We start from the raw sequence: 14116 nt of genomic DNA, 5'->3' as shown, positions 1-14116 counted from the left end.
CTGCCGTAGCATCTCCCTAAGCTGGGGAATCTAGTCTCCACAGAAACAAAGACCGCTCCTCCCACTGATGCCAAATAAGGCCATTCTCTGCTACATAAGCAGGTGTAGTCATGTGTCCCTTCATGATAGTTTGATAGTTTAGTCCCTGAGAGCTCTGGAGGTCTGATTAGTTGATATTGCTGTTGTTCCTTTGGGGTTGCAATCCCCTTCAGCTCCTTCAGACCTTCTCCTAACTCTTCCAATGGGATTTGTGGGCACAGTTCAATGGATGATGAACTGTGAGAATCTGCATCAGTATTGGACAGGTGCTGGCAGAGCCTCTCAGGGACAGCTATATCAGGCTCCTGTCAGCAAGCTCTTCTTAGCCTCAGTAATAGTGTATGGATTTGGTGACTGCAGATGGGATGGATCCCTAGATAGAGCAGTCTCTGGATGACCGTTTCTTCAGTCTCTGCTCTATTCTTTTTCCCTGCGTTTCCGTTAGACAAGGGCAATTCTGGGTAAATGTTTGAGATGGGTGTGTGGCTCTACCCTCCACGAGGACCTTACCTATCCACTGGATATGGTTGCTACAGGTTCTATCTCCCCTTTGTTGGGTATTAGGGCTAACGTCATCCCTGTCTATTGGGCTCTTGCTTTCCTGGCATCTGGGACTTTCTAGTGGCTACTCCTAGTTCCCCATCCACCACTGCTACACACATCTGTTCAGTTTCCTGACCTTCTGTATTTTCCCTCAGTCTCCTCCCACACCTGATCCTGCACGCCTCATTTTCCCTCTCCTCCTCTCTTCTTCCCAAGCTCCTCCCTTCAGTGATTGTTTTGTTCCCCATTCTAAGTAGGACTGAAGCATCCACAGGTTGACCTTCCTTCTTCTTGAGCTTCAAATGATCTGTGAGTTGTATCACGGGCATTCTGAGCTTTTGGGCTAATATCCACCTATCAGTGAGTACATACCCTGTGTGTTCTTTTGTGACCGGGTTACCTCATTCAGGATGATATTTTCTAGTTCCAGCCATTTGCTTGTGAATTTCATGAAGTCGTTGTTTTTAATAGCTGAGTAGTACTCCATTACATAAATGTACCACAAGCCATGAACTTTTTCTTCACATTTTAATTACTTTTTCCTAGAGAAATCCATCAAATATAAACCCAGTTGCCTTAATACAAAAGACAATTTATATTTTCAACCTGAAAGCATACAGCCACAACAGGTTTCATTATATTGGCTTATTTTGTGTGGCTGGTAACTAATCTTTTTCACATGAAACTAAATAATCATTATTTTTGTGGCAATTCACATGTCAGAAGACAAAGACTATGTCCAGGCATAAGGTAAATGACATTATTGTCTAGTCCAAACAACTTAGGATACATGAAAAGAAACATGAGAATTTTGAATAATAAATTTCACAATATACTTACTACCAAATCCTGATATATGTTCTTTTTACTATTCTTTAATATGTACCTTCATCAGACTAAAAAAAAAGTAAGACTGTAAATCCAAAATTCTATCTTTATCCTGTTAATGAAAGTGGACAATAGAGAGCCACTTGCCAGTAACTGTGTTCTTGGTGGGCTAATATGTCATGTTAGTCAGATATGTGAAAATCAGGGATGATGTCAGGTGCTCTCTATAAAAATTTAAAGTTAGAATAAAGTTGTATAACAGTTACTCTTATGGATGTACTCAACTTAGTTGACTTAATTGGCTTATATTTAAAATTAATGAGGCTTAAATTCCTGACATCTTAACCATTCAAGGTACAATTAGTTTTCCATTCAACACATTGAAGTCAGCTATAATCCCAGAAGTACAGCTATTCAGTGCCTATTTTCCCTTGATCATAATGGAAACTAGAAAATTAAAAATTATACATGAAGGAAAGAAAAAATAGAATAAAATAATCTTTGAAAAACTTCTCCACTATCTTATGTTTAAGGAATACAGAGAATTCTTTTCTACTTAGGCCAGATTGTTAGCACAATTTCCCACATAAATGCAATTGCTTTTAGATATTTTATAAAAATGTTATTATTTTTTTATTTTGTTAACTTTCTGATGATTTTCTTATTCCATATAGTATATTATTTGTGATTTGTTTTCATAAAATAAATATTTATATTGAACAATATTAGCAACTTTCTATATTAATCAACACTGGATTTTTTTTCCTTCAGCAATCTAAATACTACTGTGTAAGGTTGGGCCTTTTCACTCTCACTTGTAATTTTTCACTAACAAGAGATATCAGATTCATCCTTGGCCAGGGAAAACAGTATCTCAATGTCATAGATATGATTTTGACATCTAAATCATTTCCCTCTCTTCTTTGACATCTTTAATCTAAATCTAAGTATTCCGTGGATGTTTTATGATTCTTAAACACTGAACTTTGAAATAACTGCTTTGGTTCATTGTATCTTGTTTATAGATTCTTCGTTTGAAAGACCTGAATTCTTTAATTTGAACTAATTTTCATTTGCCAAATTATTAGAATTATCCTCACTCATCTAGAGAACTATATTTGTAAATATTTCAAGAAAGTAATAATTGCATTAAAATGCATATCAAGACAGAGATTAAATATTGCAAATGCCTTTGTCTCTGCAATGCAAATTTTATGTAAATTTTAATCCTCCAAATATTCATGAATAATTCTAAAATTCGAATTATGGTTTTTGGGATACTCATCAATTATATTAAACAATATGATTTGGCTTATTTTAAGGTGGCCTGAGGTTCTACTTGTGATATGATAATGATTATTAAGTTATCTTGTATTATTTTCTAAATTTTATTTTCAACCATATATGATAGACTGCATTTTAATTTCTATTGAAGTACAATTACATCACTTTCTTTTTTCCCTTTCTTCCTCTAACCCCTGCCTTGTTGCCCAAATGTATAGACTTATTTTTACATATGAATACAAACATATAAATATATAAATGAAGCCACCTGACCCTCTTTCATTTTCCTTGTGTGGATAAACCTAATTGTTTATCCATTATTGAGTAATATACTTGCAGAATCTAAATACGTCTTTCCTTTTGTGAATTATAAACAGATATTTTCTAATCCAAGAATAAAATTTGCTAGGATAACCAATTGAGTAGTAAATACAATTGTTAATGTTAGCATAATACCAAAAATATCAAATGAAACCCCAAGAAAGCTACTTAATAATAGGTTTGTTGGTGCGGGGCTATAATCAGACACTCAGAGGTAAAATAGGATCAGACATTTAAGGCCAGCATGAATAAATTAGTGAACTACACTCTCAAAGTACCAAGTAGGAATAAAGCAAGCACTGAAGGTGTGGCTCAATGATAATGTTTGCATACCATGTTTGAGTAAGGCCCTGTGGAAGTGCCTGGTATAGCCAAAAAATGTAAATAACAAATGAAAATGTTTATATTAGTATATTAGTCAGCTTTAAACATATCTGAGGGAATCACAATTTTAATGGGATCAATTTTGTGAGTGGTTTCAGACATCATTGGTCAGTTGTCCCTCTTCCTTCTACTGTAGCAGCATCATGCCTAAGTGGAAAACTATGGTGGTGTTTGTTCACCCCAGGGCTTGTGGGCAATGGGAAAAGGAAAAGAAAACTTGGTTCAAATATTTTCATCGAGGTCCTATTCCAATGTCTCCTCTTCCATCATCTAGGCATTGTATCATGTCTTGACAGTATCACAAGCTTAGAGTCCAGCATTCAGTATGCGGTAATTCAGAACCTAGTTAAGATCCACTAAAAGCAGTCAAAATGTACTAGATTCCATACAATAGTATGTACAAACATGGACCTAAGCTTTCAGTGGCTCAGAACAAAAGTACGTTGTGCCTTGTTAGAATGTACTTTTAATCTGTATAAGCAGTCTATGCTTGCTGAGAAAGATGCTGCTCCAGCCTTTTAAATATCCATGGTTGCAGAAATTGTGCAAGGAAAGAGACGCCAGTGACTATGGCAAGTAGATGTTTTGATGATGCTGGATTTCCTGTGAACCCTGTGATCCTGGAGATGCTGAGGGTGGGAAAGAAAGTACATTGAAGAAATTTTCTATTCTTTGTGTTCCTAAAAAGCAGCACACTGGTAGAGATTAGACATGCTGTCCTAGTTAAGCTGCTCTCCTCCTAAGCTTCTGACCTTTGGCCCATCCTCAGAGTGAGTTAAAATAAAGCACCTCCTTGAAAAAAAAAACCAAGGAGAGGAGCAGGATCAGAGAAAAAGGGCTTAATATGCCACTCTGACTCATGTCTTTTCTTATTTTAAACCCTGGTTACTCTCTGAATAAAGAACCAACCAAATCACCAGTGTGTAAAACTATTTAGATCCCTGCAGATCTACCGATCTGAATTTTCTGTTTGTTGCAGCATTCTCCCTCTACTATTGTGAACCCACCCATAGCCCATCCCTGGCAATGATCACACCGAATCAAGTTCTTTTCATGATACCCAGCAAAATCCTGATAGATCATGATCAACTGTGCTCACATCTCTTTGTTTTGTAAAATAGACACAGGCTGTTATTGACTTCAAGGTAAAAATGCCATGGCAATGGTGATGACAGATTAAAAGGAAATAATTATTCCTCAGATACTACTGGAAACAAAACAAAATAGATGAACGAAGTGCTTAAGTACAAACAAAGGAATAAGGGACGGGGCTCAGTGAGTAATTTTCCTGCTGCCAAGCACAAGTACCTGAGATCTGTACTCTGAACTCACATGGAAGACGGAGAAAATTGATTCCCATGGTTGTCCCTGATTTATAAATGTGAATCAGGGTATTTTTTCAAAAACACCACCCACCCCCCCACACACACAGACCATGTAGGCATACACACATTAAAAGTGAATGAAAAATTAAAGTGCAAATAGAGAAAAGATTAAACAATGTGTGTGTACTTTCATAAAATTGTCATAATCAGTATATATTACATGCACTCTGGATTCTATTCTCCTTTATCATGATATCATCATAAATCATAAATTTTAACCAATTTCCCAACATATGTTCATGACACTCTTAAGTTTAAAGTTTGATTAGGTTGTAGAATGTAGCTTTACAAAGGTATAAGAGTAACATTATCTGTAGAAACTTGATCATCCCAACAGAAGGAGATTAGTGTGATGATATGCATTTGTTTTTTATAGATCAGATGTTTATACTTTATTCATTAATCATTAATATCTTACATTCTGAACACTAAGATATTCAACTTTTCGTTTTTACACTTTTAGAATGTTATGAAAATATCTTTCACTGGAACAGTGAATAAATGGTGCTGATGTATGTGGAAGTCACAGAGTTAAAATTATTACATTTTTGTAAGTCTGTAAATGTTTTGATGAACTTCAATTTAAATTATTATATTGGAGAATTAGATAAAAGATTAAACAAATGACTAATTTACAGACTCTGGTATAATGAATGAAAAATATCAAGGATGCTCAAAATAAACAGTAAACAAAGATGAATGGATTTTGTACACTTTACAGTAATATTGGCAGTGTTTTCTTAGCCACAAAGTAAGCAGTGTACATGGACAGAGAAATGTTACCATATTTTAGGTGTGATAAAATATACCAGGGTTCAATTATGCCACTAGATGGAGCATTTAGCACTATGGAATATTTTTAATGAAATCCATAGTGCTTCTTCAATATATGTGAAAGTTATAATGAATGCAAGCAGTTACAAGAAAAAGCATTCTCCTAAAAATTTGGACATTGATCATCACAAATTTAGTATTTTATAGCAAAACTTAGTTTATGACTATGCAATCTGATAAATTGTGAGATGAGCCTTTTAATAAGAAAATAATTCTGGACTTGGGTAGTAGCTTTATGTATACTTTTCGAAGGACCTCTGTGATATACTCTATTCTGGTGGGATGAATTTAGAATCCTGCTGCATTGCGTAGGATCCCCTTTGTATAGACTGATCAGCATGTGTTATCTTTTTGTAAAAGGATTCTAAGTATTATGATATATTTACCCTGATGATTCTGATTATTAAACTTCATACATTTGTGACCATACAAATTTAAATATTGTCCAAGTTTTCCACCATAATGCATTTAAAAATCAATTTAAGATGCCTTTGGTGGGGGAAAAACAAATACATGAATGAATGTCTTTACAGTGCTGTGCCTAATCTTCTTGTGAAAGGTATACTGTTAATATGACTAGTACAAAGAAGTGATTTTCAATAAGGATAATGGAACCTATTTAGTTTAGTACTAAAAACAGCTGAAATAAGGAGGCAAAGGAGAAGCAGAAAGAGGAGAAGTAAGAGGAAAGAAGGTATGTACGTTGATGTCATTATCCAGGTGAAGGCAATTACAGAATAGCATGAGGTTAGTCATTGGACAAGAAGAGTTTTAGCGAGGCAGAGGAGGTCAGAAAGAGGAGCGTGGAGGAGGGAGGCAGACAATGTTGAGGTTCCTCTCTGCACTTTTACAGGTTGTTATGATTATTTTTAAGGGATGGATGTGCATAGAATGTTGTGTTGTCTAGATGGGCAAATTATATCTTATCTAAGTGAGCACTTTATGTCCTTATCACTGTGGATGCATTATGGACTGAGAATGTAACATGTAAATGTGATTGTCCGGTTATAGTTTGTTGAGTCTTAATTTTTCCTGGTGGCTGGAACCAGAGAGTTCGCAGCTAGCAGAGAGACACTTGGAGAGAAACTAATGTAAGATAAAATAGACATAGTTCCAATGGCCCGCTGGAGCCGGAATTGGCAAGAAAGTGAGACTTACAGGGCGCGAGAACACTTCCACCACTTTTTTTATTTTTACTGCAACAGAAAAAAAAAGGAGGAAGAGGAGGAGGAGGAGGAGGAGGAAGAGGAAGAGGAAGAAGAAGAAGAAGAAGAAGAAGAAGAAGAAGAAGAAGAAGAAGAAGAAGAAGAAGAAGAAGAAGAAGAAGAAGAAGAAGAAGAAGAAGAAGAAGAAGAAGGCGGCGGCTATAGATTATTGAGAGTAATGTTACATTGTCAATGTGTGACTGGTAAAAGCAGACCACTGTAAACAGGGTTCTCTTGCCTGTGATGCTGAAGGAACAGGTTTTTTTTTTATCTTTATTAATTTGAGTACTTCTTATTTACATTTCGATTGTTATTCCCCTTCCCCCCCATTCTATATGGGTGTTTCCCTCCCCATCCTCCCCCCATTACCGCCCTCCCCCCAACAATCACGTTCACTGGGGGTTCAGTCTTGGCAGGACCAAGGGCTTCCCCTTCCACTGGTGCTCTTACTAGGATATTCATTGCTACCTATGAGGTTGGAGCCCAGGGTCAGTCCATGTATAGTCTTTGGGTAGTGGCTTAGTCCCTGGAAGCTCTGGTTGGTTGGCATTGAAGGAACAGCTTTTAACAACCTTTAGGTTAGAGGGAGTCTAAGTTCATCCAAAAGTGAACAAAACCGGATTCTCTATCATTCATAAAGGGCCTTTTTCTTACATCTTCAGGTTAATGGGGCAAAAAATGTAAAGAATGTGTAAGAAGCTGTCTTCTGTTTTGATTAATTTATGTATTTCCCACTTTTAAACCCTATCTTCATGCCATTTACTATTCAGTGGGCAGAATGAGAAGTAACAATCCTGCTGTAGGATGCCATTGTCAGTTGACTGTTGAATATTGGCAAGGCAAGAAGACATCAGATGACTGACCATACGTTGATCAGCCGTCCTCAAATGCTGCTTCATCAGTTCATTGACCTAGGTCATAACAGACATGCAAATGTAGGAAATAATTACCGAAATTATAAACATAATTAAGCATAAGAACAAAAAAGAAAAATGAAAGAAAACTCAAGGAAAAGCTAGGGATGAAGCAGAATTGGTGAAGTATTTGCCTAGCATGTCAGAAGCAGTGGGTTTGATCCCTACTACTACAGAAAAATCAACACAGTGATGCATCCCTGTTAACACCAGCCATTGGGAAGTAAAGGCATGAGCATTGAGAACTCAAGGTCATTTTCAACTACATAGTGAGTTTGTGGATAGCAAGACTGTGTCTTAAAAATATAAAAGTCAAGAAAATGCACACTTGTTAATTATCTATAACTAACCATTCCATTGTAATGCATCTCTATATTAATAAACATATAAATATATATGTGTGTATAAATCATGTTATGATGCATCAATGCATTTTATGATATCTATTTAAGAGAAAGAAGAAAAGCATAGCAGAAAAAAATAATCATAAAAAATCTCAGATAATACAAAATGAAAACTGTCAAGAGTAAAAAAAAAACATGACGAATGGTACATTATATAGAAAAATATTAACCAGAAAAATTATCTAAATTTAGGATTACTGTTACAAAAACATGTATACCAAGATCAAATACTGTCTTATGGTAGGGCATAGTTTGCATTTTTCATTATAAATTTGAAAACTTTACCATACAGGAACATAACTTTCATAAACATTCACTATCTATAGTTTAAACATAACTGAAAAATGTTAATATAATATAAACTGAACACATAGCAGCTATAATAAAAGTTTAATACCTACCTTATGAAATTTTATATATTATAAAATTTAATAACACCATTTCGATTGACTTTAGAATTAGTTTTGTGATTGTTTTTTGTCAACATTAAAACTATTTCAAGTCTATAGGTATTCAATACCTTCCAGAGCAGGGTCTCAATAGATATGTTGGGTTTTGGCACAGACAAGAATCTAGGGGACACCAGGTGAGATTTCCATGTTCTTCCCACCTGTAACATAGAAGTGGACCAGGGATGACTAAGTAGAGAGAGAAACAAAAGCCATTTACCTGAAAAGAGGAAACACTTGCTAGATGGAAACTGAGCCAGTGAGCTGGGAAGTACCTGAAACTCAAGGCCCAGGAAAGTGGAGTCCTGCACAAAGTACCCTCCTTCTTTAACAAGGACTTTCCTTTCCCCATGCTATGCTATTATAGGGACCCTCTATTGTCCAAGTGGGCTTTCTATACCTATGCCAATTTTTCTTTCATATGACAATCTTTATCTGTTATTTTATTTATTTACATTTCAAATGTTATCCCCCTTCCCTGTTTCCCCTCCTCAAACACCCTATCCCCTCCCTGCTCCCCTCTGCTTCTATGAGAGTGCTCCTCCACCCACACACCCACTCCCACCTCAGTGCCCTAGCATTCCCCTACACTGGGTCATCAAGCCTCCACAGGACCAAGGAGCTCCCCTTTCAGTATGCCTCTGCTGTTTATCATAATTAAGAAATATGAAAAGCTACTTTAATAATTGTTATAATGAAATATTTAGGGAAACATCACACGTGTAAGACATGAAATTGGTCAACAAAGGATGGAATTTTTCCAATTAGTTTTGGTCTGACCTCACTCCTGAAAATGAATGGACTTGCTGTTTTATGAAGTATTCAGCAGAGTAGTGTAGCAGAAATATTAACGGGCCTGCAAATGTGGATTGTCTATGTTATGTCAAGTACTAGGAAGTTCTGACAATAGAAAGGTGATGTAGTATCAATTCACTTCAAAATATTTAAGAATAAACAAATCATAAAATAGCTGTAAAATTTTACCATGAGAGAGAATTTGGGAAATAATTACAGTGAATATATATTTATTAAAATGTAGGATATGATTATGAATATTATATTCTATTCTCAAATATAATGAAAACTATACTCATCAAACATATTCTCAGACAAAGCTGAATGCACAGTAGCCTGATTTCTTTTCCTTCTAAAAATGGGATCCATATTTAAATGATCCTAAAATATGTTGAAACAAAATAAATCCCATAGTAAGAACTCTAGAAATAGAAGTTATTAAATATGTGCAGTCTTAATCTTCTGTCTATGCATTTGGCCATCATTCATCATGCTTCTGACATACCAATTCTTGAACTCTTTTTTAATTTTAATATTGTGTATTGATCATTTTAAATTTTATTATTTGTTCACATCAAGAATTACTTAAGCTATGAATAATAACAAAGTAAATATGCAATATAGATATCTAAATATTGACCATTAATGAAATAACAAACCTGATTTGTCTTAGCAAGTATAGAACTCATTATTAGTATATCTTCCATCAATAAAATAGACGTCTGTCTTTGGTACTTTGAATTAAAAAGTAATTTGTATTCGCAAGTCTCACTGAAAATTTGGATTTGAAACTAAATAAATAGCTACTACTAGATCAAGTCTCATAAAGAGTGAATTACTCACTTCCTTGATATAATTGTCTTTTTATAGCTGCTATGATCATTCATGTAAATACATATTTAGGGAAACATCCAAAGTGTATTATTCAACCAGCGGAGCATGACTGCTCCAGAGAATTGGCTGTGAGTTCCCTCCAGCACTTGTCACCAAAACCTGTTAATTCACAAGTACAGCCGCAGTCACTCCTACCTGTAAATATCTATTGCTCATTATTTCTCCTCATTATTTCAAAGGGAAGTCAATTCTGTGTGGAACTGCTTATTAGACTTATTTGAAAAAGGGCTATCCTAAAAGGAATGAGACGTCTTTAGTAATGACATTTTCAAAAGGAACATACTAATTTAAATACCTGTCTTTAAGACATATGAGAAAATACTCAACAGCACTAAGGCAGGATGCACTTAATATCTCATTTTTAGAAAGAAAAAGACATATAATTTGAAATAAGTGCTCTTGCGTATCTTCTGTTCAATATTGCTATAATTTAAACTAAAAATTACAGATGTAGCACTTAGCCAGACTCTGCAAATCTATAATGTTAATGAGTATCAGCTGCACATACATAGGCAAACATTCAGAGTCAAATACTTTTGGGGAAGATCATTATTTTTTGTCTTTTCCTTATAAAAAGTCTAGCTCTGTATAAAGGAAGTGGGAATAGACCTAGAGGCACTGACTGACTAATTCCTATATTGTAAAAAATAGATCACAAGAATTTTCATGTACTATCTGTAATTTTTCCCCACTGTCTATTCAGGATGGTGAATATAAATGCATTCTGGGATGTTTCTCATTATATGATTGAGATATATTATATATAATTAGATGATAAATGATGGAAGGATAGGTAGGCAGAGTTACCTACATAGTTCAATAGCTTATTTTTAGTTCCGTGCTTCTAGCTGAGAACAGTAGATAAAATTAAATTAATTAGATTAAACTATAAAGTGAATGTGAAAGAACATAACTCATTATGGTAGATATGTTTTAAATTCTAAAATAAAGCTATGAATTGAATTTCGGGTGACATATAATAACTTCAACTTTTACGTGAACTCCTGTGTGACTCAAAATTATCTACCTTTATTCATGCTATAGTAGTATAATGAGTTTTCAGTGTTCACTAATATCACAACCTGGTCCAATAATTCCTTTTAAAGATATCCATTCACATCCACTGAGGGACATCTCTTCATGGATTACAAAGGAGCTTCAATGTTGGTAAGAGAGCACTCTCTTTCGAGAATCCTAGCTCAAACTCAACGCCAGAAGAAACATCTCTTCTAGCAGATGTAGTGTTCTCAGTTCTACAGGTTTGGACTTCATATAAATGATGCTAGTACTCCAGGATCTCTGTGAAACGAAAAGTGTGTAAAAGTATTAGTTTCAAAGTTGAAAACATGGAAAGTGTTTCCAGTAAAAAGTGAAAGGTTACTATGAATTACACAGCATGCATAGTTTAAGGTGTCTGTATTACATCACAGTGCAGAATCCCAGGTGAAAAGACTTTGAGGACAATGACATTTTGTTCAGGAATGTGCCCCATTATAATTATACCAATATTGTTTTCTATTGTTGCAATAGTTCTACTTTTCTGTAAAGCTAAAAAAAATGAAGGGAGGAAGGGAGGGAGGGAGGGAAGGAGGGAGGAAGGAAGGGAGGAATTGAGAGAAAGAAAGAAAGAAAGAAAGAAAGAAAGAAAGAAAGAAAGAAAGAAAGAAAGAGAGAAAGATAGATAGATAGATAGAGATTTGAAGTGTATCAGAGATTTATATAAATCTGTTCATTTTACTAATGTCCATTACATTTGTCCATGCTGGAACAATATTTGTTAAGATGTCACTGGCAAGAACACAAGTTTGGTTTTCATAAACATTGTATGTATGTTTTAATAATCAATACATGGAACTTATGTATATGTCTTTATGTCTTAGGCACTAGATGCATAAATTGGTGGATAGACATATTATTTTACAAATGCTTGTGACCAAGCCAGCTCAGTCAGTCAACAGGGTCCCTAGGGAGGGAGGATTAGAAAAAGAAAAAAAATAATTAGAAAACAATGTAACATGACTCCATCCAGTATTGAAGCTGAAGTGGGCTTACTTTTTTTTTTTTATTTCCAGTCTGCTTTGATATCATTCTAGGTACATACAAAGAGTATGGTCAGTCCTAAGCCACAAACAAAGTAGTCAAGAAACAAACAAAGCATAAACAAAGCTCCCATGATTACTATATTCAGTGTCTTAACCAGACCCATCAAGATAGAAAGGAACATATTCCTCAGCTCTATTCATTTGATACTACTTTCTTGTACTAGCCCAATGTATAATTCCTTCCAAATTCCTAGATGGTGACTCCATGTTTGTTTTTACAACTTTAACATGTGCTTGTTAAAATAATAGGGCCTTTGTTCAGTTTTCATCTCTGACATCTAAAATGCATATCACTTTTGTACAAAATATTGGTTCTAAACAAGAGCAAATTTAAAAAAAAACATCTTTTTTTTCTATTGTACATTTTGTATATAACCTTTGTTTCAAAGAGAATATTGTAATCCTAAAACTTTGAGATATAGGAGTATGCTTGCAGGTTTGCAGACAGTGATAGTGAACAGTAAAATTCTCTTCTTATGTGAGAGACTAGTGACAAGCCATCATTGGCTTCACCACCAAAAACAAATGCATAGGCTTTTATCTTATGTAGTTGATACTTGCAGGACATTTGGGGTCACATATAGAGGTATTTACACCCCCAGGAACAGATAGAGTTTTAGCTTCAATACAGAAGAGAAAATTTTTCCTTACCAACAATATTCAAAGACAGAAAACGTTTCTCTACATGATAATTGGTTTGACACTTTCTTTTACCATTCCCACGAAAGCAACAAGCTCTATATGTTCTTATGTTCTTACAGATGGAGTGTTGAAAGTGAACATCATTTGGTGAGAAGGCTTAGCTTTTCTTCATGAAATACAGAATATCTGTTTAAGTTCCACACATTCTCACTCGGGTCTCAGACTCTGAGTGTTCAGTTGGCAAAGGAGGCAGCTACTTTTCTCAAAACTACTTCACACTCTCTAGAATTCATTGACAATGCAAAGATATGCATCAGTTCTTCAGGTTGGCTTGAACCCCCCACCCCCACTTCTAATTCTTTTCTTTATCTTACTTTGAAACTTCTACCAGTGGCTGAGTGGAAACAGAACCACTGACATAAGTGAATCAATATAATTTTATTAGTTTGTTAGTTTTAATTTCAGGGAGCAATGTCTAAAAATGTCTTATTCTGCCAAGTTTTTTTCCCAACAAATATTTTCACATTTTTATTTTCTGATGGCTAAGTAGACATTGTTTGATCAAGCTATTTTTTTGGAAAGCATATTCTTCTTATGTCTTCCTCTTGAATTTAATACTTTAGCTCTCAGATCTATCACATACATCCTCACATGGTAACTTCTCTTTATAACACAATGTATTCAGGTTTTGCTGGGTCCTATACTATGCCTAAATCTTGGGAAAGCCATTCAAATTACAGCAGCCCCCTGATATGCTTTATGGTCATAACAGTGATCTCCATATAGCAGCATCCTGATTTCCAAGGAACAGTCATGCCTGACTCACTGTTCTGTGAGACATCTAAGCCTGAAAGTCAGTGTAGTTCTCAAGTGTAGTTCAAGTACCCATCTAGGAAGTGATAGTACTAAATACATGTTTGTCAATGAATAAATGCTTCACATGTTCTCATACAACCTGTTTAATATACAAAGATAATAATCCATTTCCCCTGAATTAAGGTAAAGTATAAACAACATAGCAAATTCATGTGAATAAAAAGTTCACAATCACAAATTAGCGAAAACCTGACAAATACAAATTGATCTCAGAAAT

The sequence above is a fragment of the Rattus norvegicus genome, chromosome 9, assembly GCF_036323735.1.
Source record: "Rattus norvegicus strain BN/NHsdMcwi chromosome 9, GRCr8, whole genome shotgun sequence".
Classification (NCBI taxonomy): Eukaryota; Metazoa; Chordata; class Mammalia; order Rodentia; family Muridae; genus Rattus; species Rattus norvegicus.
Note: the sequence above shows the minus strand (reverse complement) of the source record.